At 40.5% G+C, this 15310-nt stretch overlaps 1 protein-coding gene across 4 annotated transcripts in view; it reads right to left on the reverse strand.

Moving 5' to 3' along the window:
- KDM4C (lysine demethylase 4C) overlaps positions 1-15310 on the reverse strand; it is a 397429-nt gene that overhangs the window by 70918 nt on the left and 311201 nt on the right. The window lies entirely within an intron of this gene.

Genomic DNA, 15310 nt, shown 5'->3' on the forward strand with positions numbered 1-15310 from the left:
TGCACTCAATGACCTTAGAGGATCGTAATATCTTATCACCGACTTGCATGAATCAGTGTGTCCTAAACTTCTAACTCTGCCCTCACATCTGGTCAGCATCTTCAGTCTTATAGATTCTGCACCTTAATCTTACTCTGATTTCACTCTACTCATCTATACCAACTGCCACGATCTTGGTCCATGATGTCTTGCCCAGTGTAATAATGGCCTCCAACTGGATCTCTTATTTCATGTCATTTTGATTCATCTTGCCAAAGAACTAAAATAAGACCCATTATAATATGAATAAAAGCATTATTTAACATCTTGATATCTCTTTGGCAAATTCTTGGTATTAGGTTCAGTATATTCCTGGTAATTCTTAGTATTCTGGTATCTTTTTTCTCAACTCCAACCATTCGAAATATGATGACAGGTAAAGCAGCAAGACCTCATATCAGAAATCCCAGGCATAATCAGATAATCTTTTAAGAGCCTAATCATACCACAGTGAGGTCAGTGTTTGAATAAATTCAGATACTGACAGATGTATGAAAAGAGAAATTGTTTCCTATTTTACTAATTAAATAGAATCAAGAAAAAGGAAGAGTATTATGACTTAGCTAATTAATGAATTGATAACTCCAAGCTTCTCAGCCTCTTCTACAATTAACTTCCTCAATAAATAGCAACTCCAGAAAGAAGGAAGGAGACACAGAGTATACATTTAAGCTCAGTAATAACTCAATCCTTGGAAATTTGTAAGGGAAATGCCTCCTTTCCCAGGAAGACCAGATGGGGCCATTTCTAAGGATAGATCCATGATCCTTAGAAAGTCAACCCAACTGCAGACTACTGTAATACCATGCTTTAGAAGATACTTATTTCATGGAGTTGAGAAGTTTGACCTAAACATTAAAGAAGTTCTTGCAGAGACAGAGAATTCCGCAAAATTTGGTAGGGGAGCCATTTTGTATCTTGTAGTACAGTCTACATAGTACTTCTGAACCCATTTCACTTTTATTGTTGTTCAGTCACTCAGTGGTGTCCGACTTTTTGCGACCCCATGGACTGCAGCACTCCAGGCTTCCCTGTCCCTCACCATCTCCCAGAGCTTGCTCAAACTCATGTCCATTGAGTTGGTGATGCCATCCAACCATCTTGTCCTCTGTTGTCCCCTTCGCCTCCTGTCCTCAATCTTCCCCAGCATCAGGGTCTTTTCTAATGAGTCAGCTCTTCACATCAGGTAGCCAAAGTACTGGAGCTTCAGCTTCAGCATCAGTCCTTCCAATGAATATTCAGGATTGATTTCCTTTAGGATTGACTGGTTTGATCTCCTTGCAGTCCAAGGGACTCTCAAGAGTGAATACGTGTAACTCTGTGGCTGATTCATGTCAATGTATGACAAAACCCACTGAAATGTTGTGAAGTAATTAGCCTCCAACTAATAAAAAAAATTTTTTTTAATTTAAAAAAAAAAAGAGTCTTCTCCAACATCACAGTTTCACTTGTTTGCTACTAAGCAAACTGTTCTTTATGCTGGCTGAAGCATCTGTGGCAATTTGACAACTGCACTGCTGGGCTATGGAATTTAACTCAATAAGGTAAAGATGAGGATACATAAGACACTTCCTAGAATGTTTCATATTAGAATAAAATTAAGTACTATGAAAGAAGTAGAAACAAAATGCCATATGGAACTAGAATGACCAGTGCAATGAGGGTATGCTTGGGGGCAACAGAAGAAAGAAGGCTTTAAAGAAATGCAACGCTGACTAGATCAAGATAGCAGACTTAGCCCCTGCTAGAAACTCTCCAGTCCCAAACCCTAAATAAATAAATAAAGAGATAGGAAAAAGAATGAAACCACAATAGCACTAACTAACAAAAAAGGGAGCATTTAATTCCAGGGACAAGAGCCTCAGTAAAAACTATTCCTAGGTATCTCTGAAGAGGCAGTTCTGGCAAGGCCAATGCCAAGTGTAGAAGCAAATAATTAAATTTATTAAAAATTTAAATAATTAAAATCTTTCCTAATGGGTTAAAAAAAAAGACAAGTGACCCACTGCCAAGCCAGCTCCATGGTCCACCCTGCCCCCACTCATCACCAGCAGGTGAAGTAAACTGATCTGATCTGAACCCGAGTACCTGAGCTATCATTCACCAGTAGGACAAGGAGATTCTCATTTGGGCTAAGAGAAAAAAAAGTCCACCCTAGTATGCAACCAGAATACAATCATATACTTTAAAAATCACAAACACTTGAAAGAAAACAATGCCATGAACAAGAAGTGCTATACTTGTAGAAGAGTTGGCCTAAGGAATCAGGTAATAGGAAATAGAAGATTAGTTAAAAGAGATATAGTACATATTATGATAGAGATTCCAAACTATATCCCATCAACTAAAAAACAAAAATAGTAACGAGTTACAGTTCTAAAATTAAAAATATTATTGTTAGAAAAACAAGATGTGCTGAATTTTGGAATGGATCCCAATGAAGATCAAATTAGCAACTGAAAGATGGAGCCCAGAGATTGTACAGAACACAGAAGAAAAGATTAAAAAGAAGTAAAATGAAGCTCAAAGGCTAAGGAGGATGGAAAAGAGATCCAGATGTTCTATTGTCTCTCTAAGAGGCATTCTAGATGAACAGAAAAAGAGAAAATAACAGAAAAAAATCCTGACCTGAAAAAAGACCCAACAAGTAGGACTGATTTTTTTAAATAACCTAAACACATCATAGATTTCCAAATAAAGAGAGAAAATCCTCAAATCTTCCAAAGAATAAAAGAGAAAAATCAGATTACCATCAGATCTCTAGTCTGCAACAGTGAGTGCTAAAAGACAATGAAACAATGTTTTTCAATGTATAGAGGAAAATTAAATTAGGTCTACATCTAGCCTAATTTTCTTTCAAACATTAGGGCAAACAGATCTTTTTTCCCACGGACAAGGATCAGAAATATGCAAGAAGAACTGAAGATTAACCAAGAAGCTAAATATGTGGATAAATCTAAATGAATATGGACTTTATAAACAATAATAGTAATGTCCTCTGGGTTTGAAATACAAAGAGAATTTGAATAGATGATGATTGTAGCATGTATGGCGGAGAAGGCAATGGCACCCCACTCCAGTACTCTTGCCTGGAAAATCCCACTGACGGAGGAGCCTGGTAGGCTGCAGTCCATGAGGTCGCTGAGAGTCGGACACGACTGAGTGACTTCACTTTCACTTTTCACTTTCATGCGTTGGAGAAAGAAATGGCAACCCACTCCAGTGTTCTTGCCTGGAGAATCCCAGGGACAGAGGAGCCTGGTGGGCTGCCATCTATGGGGTCGCACAGAGTCAGACATGACTGAAGTGACTTAGCAGCAGCAGCATGTATGGCAGAAGTGGTAAAATGAAGTTACATAAACATTAAATGTTCTAATGTTCTTGAATTGACTAGAAAAAGGGTAAAAGTACGAAAAGTGAAAAAAACAGAATAAAGAAAAATAAAAAATTCAAACAAAGACATGAAAAGAAAGAAACAGAAACACAGAACAGGTGGAAGCAAAGGAAAAAGCACACTGGAAACTTGCAGAACTAAACCAAATCATTCAGTATGTTAAGTGTAAACAGACTAAATTTTATCTTATAGACTAGGGTAGTGAACTTTTTCTTAAAGTGCCAGATAAATATTTTAGGCTTTAGCCAGACAGTGTCAGCTGCAACTACTCAACTCTGCACGGCGTAGTTGAACTGAACAATGTGGGGATTAGGGACACCAATCCAATCTCTGCACAGTCAAAAATCAAGTAACTTTTGACTCACCCAAAACTGAACTAATAATAACTTACTGAAGCCTTAATGATAACATAAATAGTTGATTTAACACCTATCTTGTATGTTACATGTTTATATATTCTTAAAATACACTAGAGAAAACATTATTAAAATACTCATAAGGAAGACAAAATATGTTTACAGTACTGCATTCTATTTACCCATAATTAAGATTATGTCTTTTTCAATGAGTCAACTCTTTGCATGAGGTGGCCAAAGTACTGGAGTTTCAGCTTCAGCACCAGTTCTTCCAATGAACACCCAGGACTGATCTCCTTTAGGATGGACTGGTTGGATCTCCTTGCAGTCCAAGGGATTCTCAGGAGTCTTCTCCAACACCACAGTTCAAAAGCATCAATTCTTTGGCGCTCAGCTTTCTTTATAGTCCAACTCTCACATCCATACATGACCACTGGAAAGACCATAACCTTGACCAGACGGACCTTTGTTGGCAAAGTAATGTCTCTGCTTTTTAATATGCTAACTAGGTTGGTCATAACTTTCCTTCCAAGGAGTAAGCGTCTTTTAATTTCATGGCTGCAATCATCATCTGCAGTGATTTTGGAGCCCAAAAAATTAGCCTGGCATCTATTTCCCATGAAGTGGGATCTTAGTTTTCTGATCTTAGTTTTCTGAATGTTGAGCTTTAAGTCAACTTTTTCACTCTCCTCTTTCACTTTCATCAAGAGGCTTTTTAGTTCATCTTCACTTTCTGCCATAAGGGTGGTGTGTCATCTGCATATCTGAGGTTATTGATATTTCTCCCGGCAAATCTTGATTCCAGCTTGTGCTTCTTCCAGACAGTGTTTCTCATGATGTACTCTGCATATAAGTTAAATAAGCAGGGTGACAATATACAGCCTTGACGTACTCCTTTTCTTATTGGGAACCAGTCTGTTGTTCCACATCCCTGATGCTGGGAGGGATTGGGGGTAGGAGGAGAAGGGAATGACAGAGGATGAGATGGTTGGATGGCATCACCATCTCGATGGACATGGGTTTGAGTAAACTCCAGGAGTTGGTGATGGATAGGGAGGCCTAGCATGCTGCAATTCATAGGGTCGCAAAGAGTCGGACACAACTGAGCGACTGAACTGAACTGAACTGATTGAAGATTATGTCATCTGTTAATAAGATGAATTGTTTGTCAGTACTTACACCAAATTGTCTCCTATGATATGAAACACTGTAGATGTTAATCGTATCACTAACACTAGGCATAAAAAATTAAAAGACCATGTTTAAAACATTCATATTTATTTACAAGTATAATGATTCATGCATTAATAATGAAGAAGTAATAATATGATTGCTTTATGACAGCCTAGTGTAATGGGTGGGGTTTGTGTTTGATCTGTGTTTGTGTAACATATGATAAATTTTAACTTTTTATAATAGATTTCTGTATATTTAATGGTAGTAAATGATAAAATAGACTAGTATCTACTAGTATCTGCGATAGTTTATGCATTCACGACATACCTAACATTTTCTTAATTTTTCCCCATACTTCTAAACTACGTGGTTCATTTGCAAGTTTTTTCAAATTGATGCAAATCTCTAAAACTTTTCCCAATATATGTACTGGAAAAAAATCCACAGATACATGGACTATGCAGTTCAAACCCATGTTGCTCAAGGGTTAGCTGCGGTGTAAAAGCAGCCACAGATAATCCACAAATGATGGGCATGCTCGTGCTGCGGTTCATGGGGTCGCAAAGAGTTGGACACGACTGAGCAACTGAACACAACTGATGGGCATGGTTATGTTCCAATAAAATTTTATTTACAACAAGCACAGGCCCTAGTGTCTGACCCCTGCAATAGGCCACCGGCACATATTTGAAGTGAGCTGTGAAATGATAAGAGTTATTATTTAAGTAAGATTATTCTAACAGCAAGGTGGATAAAGAACAGACTGGTGGAGAAAGATACTGCTATGAAACCACAGGATGATAAGGACTTGGACTAGGCAAGTAGTTATTAAGAGGAAGCTAAATGTTAAGTGTTTTTTACTCTTATCCTTTGTTGACAGAGATTCTGTATCCTCTTTTAAATAGAGCTACTCATGCAAGGCCAGGGCTGGACACTCTGTCTGCTGTGGGAAAGAACCTCTCTATCATCTGCTTAACTCTTGAAACAGAAGAAGGTTGAGGTGGAACCAACTTCTCGAGGGATGGGGACTGAGAGAACTTGTGAACAGTAAGATTGCTAGGGACTTAAAAGCACAGAAGGTTTGGAAAGACAGGGCCTTTCTTCCTGCAGTTCCTCTCTGAGGTGCCAGTGACCCACTGGGAAAGGAATGAGGAGCCAGTTTCTAGAAAACAATAAGAGGTTTGAGAAACCCAATGACACAACTTAGAGGGCCATCACTTGGGGTGCTCCTGAACAAGTGGAGGAGGTGCTGATAGCCAAGGGAGACCAACACAGCATAGCAGGAAAGTGCTGACACAGAGGACCCCAGAGAGTGACAATGGTAAGGTGTCATCCGCCTTTATGGTTTTCTAGAAAGGATGCCTGGGGCATAAGAGCTGCTCAATGTTTGTTGAATTCACCTAAATCTAAGCAAGTACATTTTGATCAAGTTATAAACTTGCTCACCTGTTTCCTCGTCAGTGAAAAAAGATTCCACACATAACTATGCCACCAGAGATGTCACAGGACTTCAGAATCACTGAGACACCTGCCTAAAACACAGATCATGGACCCCACTCCAAGAGCTTCTGTGTGTCTGGGCTAGGGCTATTGAATTTGCATTTCTGACAAGCTGCCACTGACACTGATGCTGCTGACCCAGGGATCACACACTGGGTTGGAGGGTTAAAGGGTTAAGGGGTACCAATTATTCTGAGGGCCTCGAGTATAAGGAAATTCAGGACGTACAATGTTTTTCATCTATTCTGCTGTGTCAAGGGCTGAGAGAATCCTCAGGCGAGTATGATTTATAGAGCACTGTACTTTCTTGGGGGACTGGATTTCCATACTTATTCCAATGGCATAGGCTATTAAGGCTCCTAATGGGTTGAGGAATTAATGAAGTATCTGGCAATGAGGCTTTGTGTATCATTAGATTCTTAGCGTGCACAGCCTGGCAAAGGGCATCAAAAAATGATGAGCTGTGAAGGAGTTAGAGGTTCAAAGCACATCCCCTTCCCTTTTTTGGTTAATATGATTTGTAATATGATTTCATTGTTGTTTTGTCAATTTTGTGATCCTTTTGCTTCCATATATAAGCCTCCAAAAGAGGCACAAATACTTTTTTTTTTCACTTTCTTTTTTTTCCCCCATTTATTTTTATTAGTTGGAGGCTAATTACTTTACAGTATTATAGTGGGTTTTACCATACATTGATATGAATCAGCCATGGAGTTACATGTGTTCCCCTTCCTGATCCCCCCTCCTGCCTCCCTCTCCATCCCATCCCTCTGGGTTTTCCCAGTGCACCCGCCCTGAGCACTTGTCTCATGCATCCAACCTGGGCTGGTGATCTGTTTCACCCTTGATAGTATACTTGTTTCAACAGTATTTCCTAATCAGGCAAGTAACAAGCTGATATTACCTAATTTCTTTTTTTTCTTTGCTTTCCAAAGATACTTTTTCCAGGTAACTCCACAGCAAGGTAACATTTCCAGTTCCAACAGGGAATCAAGTTGGACTCAATGGATGTCACTAGTGTTGTAGGCAAGTCAGAGGACTGATGTTGAAACTTTGACTGTGCTCACATCCTTACATATATATTTTAAAACAGAAACTTTCTTTTCTTTTTATTCTACCTGTAAAATGTATGCTCTGCTCATTAGTACTCATTAAGTCAATCACTCATGCGCCAATAATGGCCAGCACTGGGGGAACATTGTATAATGAAGCCTAAGATCTACAGCAAGGAGCTTGCAATCCAGGGAAGGAGACAGACAAATAAACAACTCAAGCAGAAGGAAAAGCAGAATATAAGAGCTGTCATATGAAAGTAAGATTCAGAAGGGGCAGAGAGACGAGTAGATCGTTACTGAGAGAAATCAGTTTACCCAGAGAACTAAAGAGTGGTTGGGGAAGGAAGGAGTGGGGAAGGTTGAAAACCGAGGTGTCCACAGTGAACTCACACTGCAGGCGTGGGCTGCTATAGTGAGGGGCAATTCATATGCAGTCTCACGCCACTTGGGCCAGACAGAATTGTTCTGCTTTCATCAGTCTAAGGGTGTTATTAATACAACCGGCAGACATCATTAAATGATACAGTAAAACTCAATCCTGAATACTCGTGCATCAGCTCATAACATGGTGACGACTCTGCCTCTCCACACCCCCATCAAGAAAAGTTATTTCTACTCCTCAAGTTTAGAACATTAAAATAAATGGCTCACAATTTGTCAAGTGTGTTGAATTAAATCCTTATTTATGATATGTATCAGAAGCCATTTATCTCATTGCTTTTAGTTTGTTGAGATTCACCCCACAAAAAGTGAGATGCTAAGAAAAAGTCAAGAGCAGGCAAAGAGGGGAGAAGGCAGAGGGTGAGTTCAGCCAGGCCAAGAGATGGAGCCAGAAAAGCAGGCAGAGGTGGTGGGAATCAGACAGAGGCTGCACTCACTGAAAATAAGCAAGGGAGGCATTGTTGGCCCCAGAAATATTAAATAAGAATCACAAAAGGATTCTACAACTGGAAAGGCCATAGCAGTTGAGACACAAACTGACAAATTAACAGATGACTCTTGAAAAGTATTATGTCAACAGCCCAGTCACACTTTTTTTTTTTTTTTTTAAATTTTGGATCAGCAGAAACACCAAAGATCACCAAAGAGGAATCTTTCGGAAGCATCTTTTAATCCCAGTCCTAGAACACTGACTGTACATAGCTGGCGCTCAATAAAGATCCACTGATTAAATAAAGACTCGTTTCCTTACTATACTGTAGTTGCTGCTGTTCAGTCACCCAGTCATGTCTAACTCTTTGCGACCCCATGGACTGCAGCATGCCAGGCCTCCCTGTCCCTCACCATCTCCCAGAGTTTGCCCAAGTTCACATTCACTGCATTGGTCATGTCATCCAGCCATCTCATCCTCTGACACCCTTTTCTCTTTCTGCTCTGAATCTTTCCCAGCATCAATGACTTTTCCAATGAGTTGTCTGTTTGTATCAGATGACCAAAATATTGGAGCTTCAGCTTCAGCTTCAGCCCTTCCAGTGAATATTCAGGATTCATCTCCCTTAAGATTGACTGGTTTGATCTCCTTGCTGTCCAAGGGACTCTCAGGAGTCTTCTGCAGCACCACAGTTTGAAGGCATCAATTCTTTGGCATTCTGCCTTCTTTATGGTCCAGTTCTCTCCAGTTCTCACAGACGTATGTGACTAATGAGAAGATCATAGCCTTGACTATATGGACCTCTGTTAGCAGAGTAATCTCTCTGCTTTTCAACACAATAAGTTTATCATTGCTTTCTTGACAAGAAGCATTCATCTTCTAATTTCATGTCTGCAGTCACCATCCATAGGGATTTTAGAGCCCAAGTGGAAGAAATCTGTCACTACTTCCACCTTTTCCCCTTCTATTTGCCATGCAGTAATGGGGCCAGATGCCATGATCTTAGTTTTTTTTTTTTTTTAAATATTTGGCCTTAAGCTCTCCTCCCTCACCGTCATCAAGAGGTTCTTTAGCTTCTCTTTGTTTTCTGCTATTAGAGTGGTATCGCCTGCATATCTGAGGATGTTGATGTTTCTCCCGCCTATCTTGATTCCAGCTTGTAACTCATCTAGCCCGGAATTTCTCATGATGTGCTCAGTGTATAGGTTAAACAGACAGCCCTGTCATACTTCCTCATTATATATAACATGCCAATTCATTCTTTTAGCTATCTCAATATCTATTAAGTATCTTTCATATAAAAAGCATTTAGAAGAATGCAAAAGGAGGTACATAAATGAAAAAAATGTGCTCTGAGTATTCAAGAAGCTTAATTTGGCATACAAAAAAAGCTGACAGAGTTCAGTTCAGTTCAGTCACTCAGTCATGTCCAACTCTTTGCGACCCCATGGACCACAGCATGCCAGGCCTCCCTGTCCATCACCAGCTCCTGGAGTTTACCCAAACTCATGTCCATTGACTCGGTGATGCCATCCAACCATCTCATCCTCTGTCGTCCCCTTCTCTTCTCATCTTCAATCTTTCCCAGCATCAGGGTCTTTTCAGATGAGTCAGCTCTTCGCATCAGGTGGACAAAGTATTGGAGTTTCAGCTTCAACATCAGTCCTTCCAGTGAACACTCAGGACTGATCTTTAGGATGGACTGGTTGGATCTCCCTGCCATCCAAGGGACTCTCAAGAGTCTTCAACACCACAGTTCAAAAGCATCAATTCTTTGGCACTCAGCCTTCTTTATAGTCCAACTCTCACATCCATACATGACGACTGGAAAAACCATAGCCTTGACTAGATGGACCTTTGTTGGCAAAGTAATGTCTCTGATTTTTAATATGCTGTTTTTCTAGGTTGGTCATAATGTTTCTTCCAAGGAGTAAGCATCTTTTAATTTCATGGCTGCAGTCACCATCTGCAGTGATTTTGGAGCCCCAAAACATAAAGTCAGCCACTGTTTTCTGAATATTGAGCTTTAAGCCAACTTTTTCACTCTCCTCTTTCACTCTTATCAAGAGGCTCTTTAGTTCTTCTCTCTTTAGTGACAGAGTGACAGAACAAATTCATGGTTGCCAGAGGGAAGGATGGGGGAAAGGATAGTTAGTGAGTTTGGGATGGACATGTACACATTGCTATATTTAAAATGGATAACCAAGGACCTACTGTACAGCACAGGGAGCTCTATTCACTGTTAAGTGACACCTTGTATGGGAGGGGAGTCTGGGGGGAGAATGGACATATGCCTATTTTATGACTGAGTCCCTTCACTGTTCACCTGAAACTATGACAGCATTGTTAGTTGGCTATATCCTAATACAAAATTCAAAGTTTAAAAAAAAGAACTGGACAAAACTATTGCCATGGTCATCAAAATAAGCAAGATGAAGGAGACATGGAAGGAAGCTGGAAGGAGACATGGCTGGACTGGCAGAACAAAGGTGAGGCCAGCATGTGCACCTGAGCAGTTAGCTACATGCACCCCTGCCCTTCACCACACTCTCTTACTAAGGAAAAGATGTAACAGAGAAGGAACTTCACAGCCACGGAGGTACACAAACACAGGACAAGGGAGGAGGCACAATTCTACTTGGATGGTTCAGGTCAGGTGGCGGGATGCTCAGGCAGGTGACCTGTGCACCACTCTCAACTGATGGCCACAAGTCACCACGTCCAGGCACCACTGGATCAGTTCTTCAGGCTGGCTCCTGGAAACTTGTAACAAAGTACAAAGCGGGTTTCTCCCAAGTGAGAAGCTCCCTGAAATTAATTTCAGAGGCTCAGCGCAATGCTTCTGCAGTAGGTCAGATGCTGCCTTGGAGGGTGTGGAGGATGTGCCGCATGCTGGCTGAGCCTGCAGTGGCAGCAGGAACATGGGGTCCCCTACATGGCTCTGAGAAACTGTCCAGTGGGTTTCAGAGAACTGGAGAAGTCAGCAAGAGTGGGTGGACTTTGAGCTCGCCTTGAAAGACCAGCAGGTATCAGCCAGTCCACATGCAGTGGGATGGAGAAGAGGGGAGGATGTTCTAGACAAATGTCACAAAGCTGGGAAGGTGGGGAGAATATGAAGCAAAACTGAGTTGAGAAGTGTGAGCACAGATAAAGGATGACAGGCTGGAAAGGCACAATCTCAGAGGGTCTTGGACGGTACCCGGGCATAAACTGCACTGTTACTTGCCAAGGTGAGAGAATGATTGTGGCTTAGTAGTGGAAGCTACTTTCTAGATGGAAAATAAGACTACTATTTTTTACAGTTCTCTATGTGACTTTAGCAACCAAGCAAGTCTCCAGACCAGCCCATCCAGGAAGTCTGAACAACCATGGGCATTGAGAATGCCTGTTCCCCAGGCATGACTCTTCACCCATCTTTCGCTCGTTGGGGGTTGGACAAATCCTACTCGTCTTGTTATCAAGGGCACCTGGCATGCATACACACTAAATCTGGGGAGTGCCTTAACTAAACACCACACTCTCCTGTCTTCCCTATGTGAACAGTATTTCACAGTAATTAGAAGCACACACCAGGAAGCCAGACAGACCTGGTTCTGAATCTAGCTCAGCATAGGCACAAGGGCTAGTCACAAGAACAACAAAAATAACATGGCCTGAACAAACTGAAGTGGAGGAATGAGAAGTCATGTCCCTGAAGGTCTCCTGCCCCTTTTCCCACCACCCCTGCAGCAGAAAGCAGAGCTCCCCTCTAAACTTACTACCTTGGCAGTGCAGAAAAGCCAGACCTATAAGCAGCATTTGCAAGTAAATTAAATATTAAAGGTAACATCACAATCTCATGCTGAAAGAGGCACTTCACTGATAGTATAAAGCAGCATTTGCTGAATCACAGAATAGGCAATGTTATCTATGCTGAGAAAAATCAATCACTTATCATTTCTACTTCTCTAACAGTCTGTTTGGGCACCATACTTCAAGTTTATTTCCGATTTAAAGGGCAAAGAGGGCATACAATTATAGCATATAAACAGCTTTAGAACAAATCTTATTCTGAGTACTTATTAAGTGTCACTAAACATCTTTCAGCTGACGGGCGGGGAAAGCAAGCCTCCTAAACCACAAAATCAACATTGTGTAAGTACTTTTGTATTTGCATTTCTATTTCTTTTCATGTTAATATGAAAGAGCACCTGTTTTCTAGAGGAAATTTCATTATTTGAAATTATTGTTTACAAGAGATCAGACAGAAATTCTTACTCTCCTCAAATAAAGCATTTAATTGAGCTCAAAATTACTGAATTATATCCTTAAAAAAAAAAAAGGCACTGCTCTTTCTGGTACAACGGGGTCTTGCTTAGTCACTGATGTGTCCTCTCCACCCTATAAAAATCTACACAAATTTGTGAGGTTGCCTATGACTTAGGAGAATCTTTATAGATCACCCTGAATTAATGTTGGGAAATGGTAATAAATTAATCATTTAATTCTCTGTGTCAAATCTAAAAAGAAACGCAATTTCCTGTTTGACACAGTTTAGGAAGGCTGGTTTTTACAAGCTTCCTGCTGTTCCAAGGACAGACGAAAAAAAAAACTACTTTATTTATTATGAATATCAGATATGACTTGCTATTGGCATTATCAAATCAAGGACTAGGACATATTTTCTACTTATTTCTGGCCTTGAGCCTGAAGGCCTAAAGATATCTGACAGGAAAAAAAAAACAGAATAAATCAAAGATAAAGACTAATTATCCTTAGCAATATTTGTTTTGAGACAGTGCAAACATTCAACACTATAAAAGGTTGCAGGGTTGTTTTGTTCAAGGTTTCTGTGAGAAAGGTGTGTGTATGTTTCTGAAATGCCTGTTTTCTGTATATTTACTGAAATTATGTTCATTGGTGAGGTCTGAGAGGAAACAGTAAAGTCATCTTACATTCACTAATCTGCAATGAAGGAATTGGGTCCCACAAGCCATGTTTCAACCGCCTCTCTCATCTGACTTCCCATAGGCACTTTCTAACAGTTTAAATGGACATTTATCTACACTCCTGCTGAATATACTTATCTTGGTGAATGGTACTTATTTCAATGGTTGAGAAAAGGAAAAATAAAGAGATCTCATGATTTTTCTTTGATCACTACACAAGGCGAGATGCTGGGGCATGCTTTCTGTCCTGAACACCAGAATTCTGCTGCCCCAACGCCCCTGAATACATCTGACCCTTGTTAGGAACTGTCACCCAAGAACTGTTCTGTCTGTGGCCTGCCCCAACCTCTTTGCCTCAGTCTGTCAATTAAAGCAGCAGTAGACCACAGTGAGAAAATTTACACTTAAGTTAAAATACCCCGAAACCATGTCTCCAAATAAAACTGAGGAAGGAAGTGGTGATGAAAAGCTATTAGGTCAACGTGCAGTAGACGTGTCACAGGTGGCCTTTCAGAGAAAGACCCTCTCTCTCTCTGGTGTGGAAAACTGCAGCTTTGAAAAGAGCCAGGTCAGAGTACAGTCCCCTGTGTGAACACTGTCCCTCCAGAGCCCATCTCTTCTCCTGCTTCCGGATGAGAAATTGCCTCGCACTGATTAGCCAAATGTGGGGTTTCAATCTCAAGTGGTCAGTTGAAGGAATAATGGACAAAAGGCAGTAAAACAGGCTCTGGTCAAAGGTTTAGGACTGAATCCTAACCTTGCACCCACTGTGGCCTTGCACTGATTTACTAACCAGGATATTGCCTCTGGATTATTTAGATAGACTTCCTCTGAAGTGTCAGTCGCACGGTCATGTCTGACTCTTTGAGATCCAATGGTCTGTAGCTGCCAGGCTCCTCCACCTATGAAATTCTCCAGGAAGGAATATTGGAATGGGCAGCCATTTCTTTCTCCAGGAGATTCTTCCGACTCAGGGATCAAACCCAGGTCTCCTGCATTATAAGCAGATTCTTTATCATCTGAGCCACCAGGGAAGCCCAGACTTCCTCTGAGGACTCGTAAATGGTCAATATTTTTTTCAGTGACCTATTTGTGGGCAATCCCTTCAAGCTGAGCTGTTTTACTGCTTGAGTAATGAGGACAACAGCCACTCCTCATGAAGCTATTCTCAGGGTTCAAAGGAATAACATGTACAAAAGATCTCTCAGTCCCCAGGACATGGTAAGAGCTAAGCAAGGCTACCCCATCTGTTCCCAAACCTTACTACTCTTGAACCCCAGCCCAAAGCTTCACATTCTAAGACAACTGAGCCTCTTCCCTCACCCAGATAGCAGGGACCACAGGGCATAAGGTTCCTCAACTGCCCTGTCCTCCCCTTCATCTTCAGATCCACAGTTTCAAAATACTGATGCTCACAATTGTTTTGACACTATATAACTACAGATTTGCCACATCTTATTATTTAATGTACTGATTAAAAAATCACATTATCATATTACAAACTAACTTTGAAATATTTTTAATGTGTACTTCAATATTATTGCTTACTCTGAAATCCTATGTATTTTTAATATTTCAAAACATTTTTCTGAAGAAATATCCACAATCTTTACCAAAAACAGCTGGAAAAACCCAAGAAACAAGAGTTAAGAACCCTTGACCCAGAACAATTAAAAATGCCCAAAATCATCATGAATAAGCACAGTGATTATAATCACCACATATTTCAGAAAGCAAAAATGGAAAGCATCATAATTACTAGAATCCTACATTTTTCTTTACGTTGTTGTTTTACTGTTTTTACAGTAATAAAAAATAATAATAGGAAAAAGAGTTCAACTTTTTTTTTGTCTCCTAACATTTCAAAATCAGAACTGGAAGATATGCTCCCACAGTGAACCAAAGTCACTGTGACACTGCGTATGACCTTCAGTTCCCCTGTCTTTGCAACTAACCATGAACGGGTCATTAAAAGGTATACAGCTACAACA

The sequence above is a fragment of the Muntiacus reevesi genome, chromosome 17 (genome assembly GCF_963930625.1).
Source record: "Muntiacus reevesi chromosome 17, mMunRee1.1, whole genome shotgun sequence".
NCBI lineage: Eukaryota > Metazoa > Chordata > Mammalia > Artiodactyla > Cervidae > Muntiacus > Muntiacus reevesi.